The 7,088-nt window shown below is 42.0% G+C and overlaps 1 pseudogene; it reads left to right on the top strand.

The window, feature by feature from the left end:
* Window positions 1-1,764: 1,764 nt before the first annotated feature.
* On the top strand, window positions 1,765-2,645 carry LOC116484722 (keratin, type II cytoskeletal 8-like; annotated as a pseudogene).
* The last annotated feature ends 4,443 nt before the right edge of the window (window positions 2,646-7,088 follow it).

Here is a 7,088-nt window from a genome sequence, read left to right as displayed (position 1 = left end):
TAATACAATTTTTAAAGGATGAATTTTGGAGTAAAACATATAAGACACATTAGAGGAGGAATAAAAAAATGACAGTTTGGAAAAATAATTAGGAGGTTGAATTAATAAAAATTGTGCTCAATTTGAGAGCAGTTACCAAGAAGACACTCTTTCCTTTTATATATTTGATTTGGGCAATTCTGGTGAGTGGTCGTTATCCACTATCAAGATAGAGAAACCGGGACAGGTGAAATATTTAAACAGAAGTAGGGTAAGATAAGCACTTCCATTAATAACAGATTAAGTGTAATCTAACAAAGGCTGTTCAGAGACTGTTAGACATGTGTGTCAAATCATACTTCTAATGTAGAGAAAGGGCTGTACTGGAACAATACAGTAAGGGCTGCCAATGTGTATGTTTAATTTATGCTGCAAATCTGATGAGCTCATTTATGAAGAAGGGGATTATATTAAAAAATAAGTAACACTGCTAGGGACAAAATCCTTGAGATTATAGATGTGGGAGATCTGAATGGACATAATAAACATAATAAAAGGGCGGAAGGTTAGAGAAATGAAAGCTATTGGAAGGCAGAAGAAAGCAAAAGAAATAGGCTCATAAACTAGGAGTGGTCAGAAATTACATATATATATATATATATATTTTTTTTTTTTTTTTTGAGACAGAGGCTCACTCTGTCACCTGGTCTGGAGTGCAGTGGTGCCATCTCAACTCACTGCAACCTTCACTTCCCAAGTTCAAGAGATTCTCCTGCCTCAGCCTCCTGAGCAGCTGGGATTATGGGCGTGTGCCACCACACCCAATTCATTTTTGTATTTTTAGTAGAGACGGGGTTTCACCATGTTGACTAGGCTGGTCTCAAACTCCTGATCTCCAGTGACTCACCTGCCTTGCCCTCCCAAGGTGCTGGGATTACAGACATGAGCCACTGCACCCGGCCAGAAATGTCAAATACTTCCTAAAGAACAGGAAAATAAGGAGTCAAATTGTTACTAGATTGGGCAATTAGTTATTCATGAGTGAATTTTGATTAATACATTTGGATGAATTCATTTTATGCAGCCCCTTTGCTTCAAACACGTGGCAATTATAGACAAAATATACTTATCATTAACAAAGAAGAAAAAATTGAATTTGGTAAAAGGCAAGATCAAAGGTTTGCAGAACAAATGAAATACAAATTCAGAGAACTGAACATATATAGGATGTCTCAAAAGATCAATGAAAATTAAGCAGTAAATGCTGCAAATTCACAATAAAATAGTATTGAGGTTTGACCATTCAAATTTATTCTAAATTTTTAGCTTTGTGAACTTTCTATAATTAACATCTAATTTTATTTTTTATCAATAGGAAGTACGAAAATAAATTTTAGTTCTCTACTTTTGTTTTAATCATCATAGAGTTGCTAGATGAAGTACAGGGATTCCAGATAAATTTGAATTTCATATAAATAATTACTTTTTTATTATAATCATGCCCCATGCAATATTTAGGACATGCTTACAGGGGAAAAGTATTGTTATGTGAAATTTAAATTTATCTGAACGTCTCATATTGTTACTTGCTGAATCTATCAACCGTTAAGGAGGGGTCTTAAAGAACATTTTTTTTAAATTCAAAATTCACAAAACTAAATGATTGGAAAATAAATTTCAAATAATTATATATACATTTTTAAAAACTATAGCATCTATGCCGTTGAAGTGCATAAACTACTTAAAACTGCTGAAAGACATATGGGACATTTTATAGACTAGCAAATGGTGCTGTGGCAGTTAACCGCATCCCAGATCTGGGACGCGTCTGTGGTGCTGTCCGTGGACAACAGCCGCACCTCAGCCCTGCTGCGCTTGGCAATCTTGTCGGACTGCACCTTGACCTCAGCAATGACGCTGTCCAAGCGCAGCAGGGCTGAGGCTGAGAGCATGTACCAGATCAAGCATGAGGAGCTGCAGACGCTGGCTGGGAAGCACGGGGATGACCCGCAGCTCACAAAGACTGAGAACTCCAAGATGAATCGGAACGGCAGCCAGCTCCAGGCTGAGACTGAGGGCGTCAAATGCCAGAGGGCTTCCCTGGAGGCCGCCATCACAGTTGCCGAGCAGCGCAGGGAGCTGGCTGTTAAAGATGCCAAGGCCAAGCTGTCCGAGCTAGTGGCTGCCCTTACAGCGGGCCAAGCAGGACTTGGAGCAGCAGCTGCGGGCGAGTACCAGGAGCTGATGAGCATCAAGCTGGCCCTGGACATTGAGATCGCCACCTACAGGAAGCTGCTGGAGGGCGAGGAGAGCCTGCTGGAGTCTGGATTGCAGAACGTGAGTATCCATAGGAAGACCACTAGCGGTTATGCAGATGCCCTGAGCTCAGCCTGTGGGGACCTCAAAACTCCCGGCCTCAGCTACGCCTGGGCTCCAGCTTTGGCTCTGGCTCGGGCTCCAGCTCCTTCAACTGCACCAGCTCCACCAGGGCCGCGGTTGTGAAGATGGAGACCCGCGATGGGAAGCCAGTGTCCTAGTCCTCTGACGTCCTGCCCCAAGTGAACAACCATAGCAGACCCTCTCAGTATACCCCTCCTGCAGCTGCCCCAGAGCCCCTGAGGGAGGCCACTGTGCAGGGGAGCACAGGGAACAGGAGACCCACCTGAGGCTCAGCTCTAGCCCTCAGCCCACTGGCTGGGGAGTTTACTGCCTGGGGTAGCCCCCTTGTCCATGCCTCCAGCTACAAAACAATTCAATTTGTTTTTTCCCCAACAAAAACCTCAGCTACCTGTGCCAAAAAAAAAAAAAAAAAAGGAATGACACAAACAGTAAAACAGAAAAATATATTCTAGTACTACAGAAACAATATAGTAGTGAAAATGAATGTATGAGAAAGATGAGTCATAATGTGCATTAGAGTTTATCCTTGGATAATGAGCAAGGAAAAATAGATTGCAAACTATTTTAGAAAATATAATAGTATTTATATAAAGTATATTTTATGGACACTTACATGATTAATAATAATATAAAACATTCATAGAATGGAAGGTGGCATATTTGAGAGAATGTTTATTATTTTGGGGAGATAAAGGGTGAATAAAGATATTTACATTTATCTATTGATTGCATTTAAAATATTATTAAACATTATAAAATGCTAATATTTAAGAGGTAGCTAAAAGTAGATGCTAACGCTGTAGAAGTAGATGATAATGTTCAAATTCTAGTTCTGCCACTTGCTAGCTGTGTGGCCTTGGAAAAGTTATGGATCTTCTCAGTGACTATTTTATCATTTGTAAAGGGGAACAGAAATAGTACATACATCATAGGGTTGATTACACTCTTTATCAAAAGATTACATGAGTTAAAACTTTTAAAGTGCTTGGAATATAGCAAGACTATGTTGGTATTTGAGAAATAAGGTAAAATCAATAAAGAGTAGTATGTATTTATGTTGTTAATTAAATAATTCTTTACAGAAATATTTTAGGTGATTAACATAATGGCATTGTTAAAGCAGTGTTGTGGCCAAGAACAATCTAATAAACAAAAGAAAAGCAAGTGTACTTTTCAGGAATCTTGGCTATATAAAGAAGAGATCGGTGGTAAACTAGGATCTGGTGGCCATGGCAGGACTCTTGCTTCAATGCAGAGACAGAAGACCTAGGAGAGGGGCAGAGTGAATAATTCTAGAGAATAGGATTTAGAGACTAAGGCTTTTCCCTAAAATTTGGGAGTTGTTTTAATCCTGGGCGACATGAAAACCTCATTTTTGGCAAAAACTAGTAGCACTTCTCAGGCGAGAACCAAAAGAAAATGTTAAAAGTTACTAATTCTGGAATATGAAGTTGACAGAATTTATATCTGAGGGCCTCTGTTTCTCTGGTAAGTATGATGTGTGATTAAATTCTGAAGTTCTTGAGGACAGTTGTCAAAATTTGGTTTAAACATTGACGTTGTAATAAATTATGGTCAACTTGACAGTAATACTGTAATGCCTGAGGTTCTTGCCTAGCCACGCCAAAGAATTGGTGTGGCGGCCGACCGCAGGGAGTGATAGAGACACAGACTGAGAGAGAGAAGAAGCTGTAGGCTTTATTGAGCAGAGTGAAAGTACAAAGCTTCCACAGCGTGGAAGGGGTCCCGAACGGGTAGCCAGAGTTAGATTATACCATTGCCTTTTAAACTCTTTAAGTCAGGAAATACGTGTCGCAGGAAGAGGTTACGAGAGCAAGAAACAAAGGCAGCAGATTATTTTGTGACACGTCTTAGATTTTGAGGAAAACCAGAATTGCAACTTAGGTTTTATCTACTTTATGAGCTTGCAGTGGCATGGCAAAGGAGACAGGATCTCACAGGACTTTACAAAGTAGGTTTACAAGGAATTGGAATTGGGAATATAGATAAGGTCTACTGGTCACAGAAAAATGGGCAGTTAAAATACCTTTTAGTTTTGGGGGAGGGGGAAGGGAGAGAGGACACAGGGAAACTTACAGCAAAATTTTCACTGTTTATAGCTTTCTTGGGGAAGAAATCACATGCACAAATCCTGGTGTTGGGAATATTTTAAGCGTATGTCTTCAATATTATTTATCCAGGACTGAAGTAAGTCCTGATGCAGGAAATGCCTGAGTTTCACAGCTTTCTGAGCCCCTACTTGCCCGGGGAAGCCCAGCTGGCACCTCCTGTCAGTCCCCCATATAAACAGGACACCCTAACTGCTGTTGGGAACTGGGCGGTGGTTGTTCTGGCTACTTCCTGCTGCTTAGGAGCAAAGAAAGGGCCCTGCAGTTGTGGTGTCCTCCAGGGGGGAAATTTTTAGGCCAGTCGAGGGACCAGCAGGTTGAGACAGGGGTCCTCGGTAGAAGCCGTAAGTTGAGCTTATTTGAGGTTCCATTTGTAAGACCATTTGTAGCTTGATGGCCTCGATCATGGAGGAAACAAATTTGACAAGGAGGTTAAAAATGAAAGGCCCAAAGGCGAGTAATAGTAGGATGGCTGTCACAGGTATCCATTGGTTAAACATATTTCAGGGTCCTGAGTGTTCAAGCTCCTTTTTCCTACTTTCTATCCATTCTCTTATTTCTTTGACCTTTTCAGTAATGATTCTTGACTGTTTAACGAAATAGCAACATTCTTCTCTTTTGAAGCGGCAGGTTCCTCCTCTTTCAGCTGTTAATATGCCTAGGGCTCTTCAGTTTTGGAGGACTACCGCAGCTAGAGAATTAAGCTGGGCTTGTAGGGTCACTAGGGAGTTGGCAACTCATTCCGTGTCATCATTTAATTCTTGTGATAATTTATAATATAATTGGGTGGAGGAGATTATACCTCCAATTTCAGTCCCAAGCCTGCTCAATATTTCGGCTCCTACAGTAAAAGGGACAATAAGGGCTCATGTGTGGTAGGATTGGGGTACAAGAAGACTTTGTAACTCTTGTTCAGTATATATGGACATGGGAGGTGCTAGAAAGGAGAGAAAGCATAGTTTTTTTGGAGTGCCATTTAGGCATTGATAGGCTGTGTTATCACAGGTGAAAAAGATGCCTGAAGTTAGACAGGTGAAACCTGAGGTTACTGATATCTAGGACTGACATCGGGAGGTGTCCTTATTGAGAGGAGTCATGCTGAAGTTTATGCATGTGAGATTTGAGGCCTTTGTGGCTGGTAAATTGGTGACTATGGGACCGATTGATTTGGTGGTGTTTAGGACTGGGGTGGATAAGTTCCACTGCCCGGGGACAGGGACTGGGACATATGGTTGAAAAAGCAAGGGGAGACACATCCAACAGTTGGTTGGATTACTAGGAGAGGCCTCTTGTATTCCTGTAAGGGTGGTGTTTAACAGGCTCCAGAGACAAGAATGGGAGTTAAGGGTTTCTTGTAGCCTGGAAAGGTCTAATTTCTTGTACGGAGTGGGAGTACTAGAGAGCTACACTAAGGTTTTTTTTTTTTTTTTTTTTTTTTTGAGACGGAGTCTTGCTCTGTCGCCCAGGCTGGAGTGCAGTGGCGCGATCTCGGCTCACTGCAAGCTCTGCCTCCCGGGTTCACGCCATTCTCCTGACTCAGCCTCTCCGAGTAGCTGGGACTACAGGCGCCCGCCGCCTCGCCAGGCTAATTTTTTGTATTTTTAGTAGAGACGGGGTTTCACCATGGTCTCCATCTCCTGACCTCGTGATCCGCCCTTCTCGGCCTCCCAAAGTGCTGCGATTACAAGCGTGAGCCACCGCACCCGGCTTAGACTAAGTTTTTAATCACTTGGATTAAAAGTGATTGGATATGCCCTTCTTTAGCCTCATCTTGGATGCCTCCTCCATCAGACATACCTCTATGCATATAATACGTCCAGCAAGCATTGGCCCCCCATTTCTCAGGGCAGTCAGCTCAGATCATTTTTCCTTGGGGATATATATGGCCATTGTGAGAGCAGAGAGAAGCAGTTTTGTAACACCCTGCTGCTTCTTTTTCAGTAGGACTTAAGGTCTGATCAAGAAGTAACATGATCTCTCTCCATGTTAGATCAAAGGACTGCCCCAATCTTTGCAGAATATCTATATAGTTATCAGGATCATCTGAGAATTTCCTTAAATCTGCCTTTATTTGTTTTAAATCTGAGAGTGAAAAGGAGGCATGCACATAAATGGGCCCAAATTCTCCTCCTACTGCTTGTAAGGGACATAGTTTGGGTGCCTGGCTCTTGGAGTTTACATTCTCTTTCTGGTGTGCCTTTAATACATCAGTGGGGCTGGATGGAGGAGAGTCACTGGGGGAGGAGAGTGGGGCTGAGGGAAGAGGCCCTGAGTATGGAGGCAGTTGTGAGCCTCTGTCATTTGGGTAAAGCTTGCAGACTTGGCACAGGGCAGTATTGTCACAAAGGGCAAAGAATGCTTGTACATAAGGGACTTCACTCCAGTTACCTTCCTGTTTACAGAAAATATCTAGTTGTAGAATGATGGTATAATTAATACTTCCCTCAGGGGTCCAAGTTTCTCCATTTTGTAAGGAATACTATGGCCAGGCAGTGGTACAGAAGAAAATCAGCTGCTTCTTTTTCAAGGTCTCAGGATCGAATTTGTCCTAGTTATTTAGGATACATCTTAAGGGAGTGT

The sequence above is a fragment of the Hylobates moloch genome, unplaced genomic scaffold (genome assembly GCF_009828535.3).
Source record: "Hylobates moloch isolate HMO894 unplaced genomic scaffold, HMol_V3 SCAFFOLD_16, whole genome shotgun sequence".
In the NCBI taxonomy this organism is placed as follows: Eukaryota; Metazoa; Chordata; class Mammalia; order Primates; family Hylobatidae; genus Hylobates; species Hylobates moloch.
This window is presented reverse-complemented; position numbering and strand designations above follow the sequence as displayed.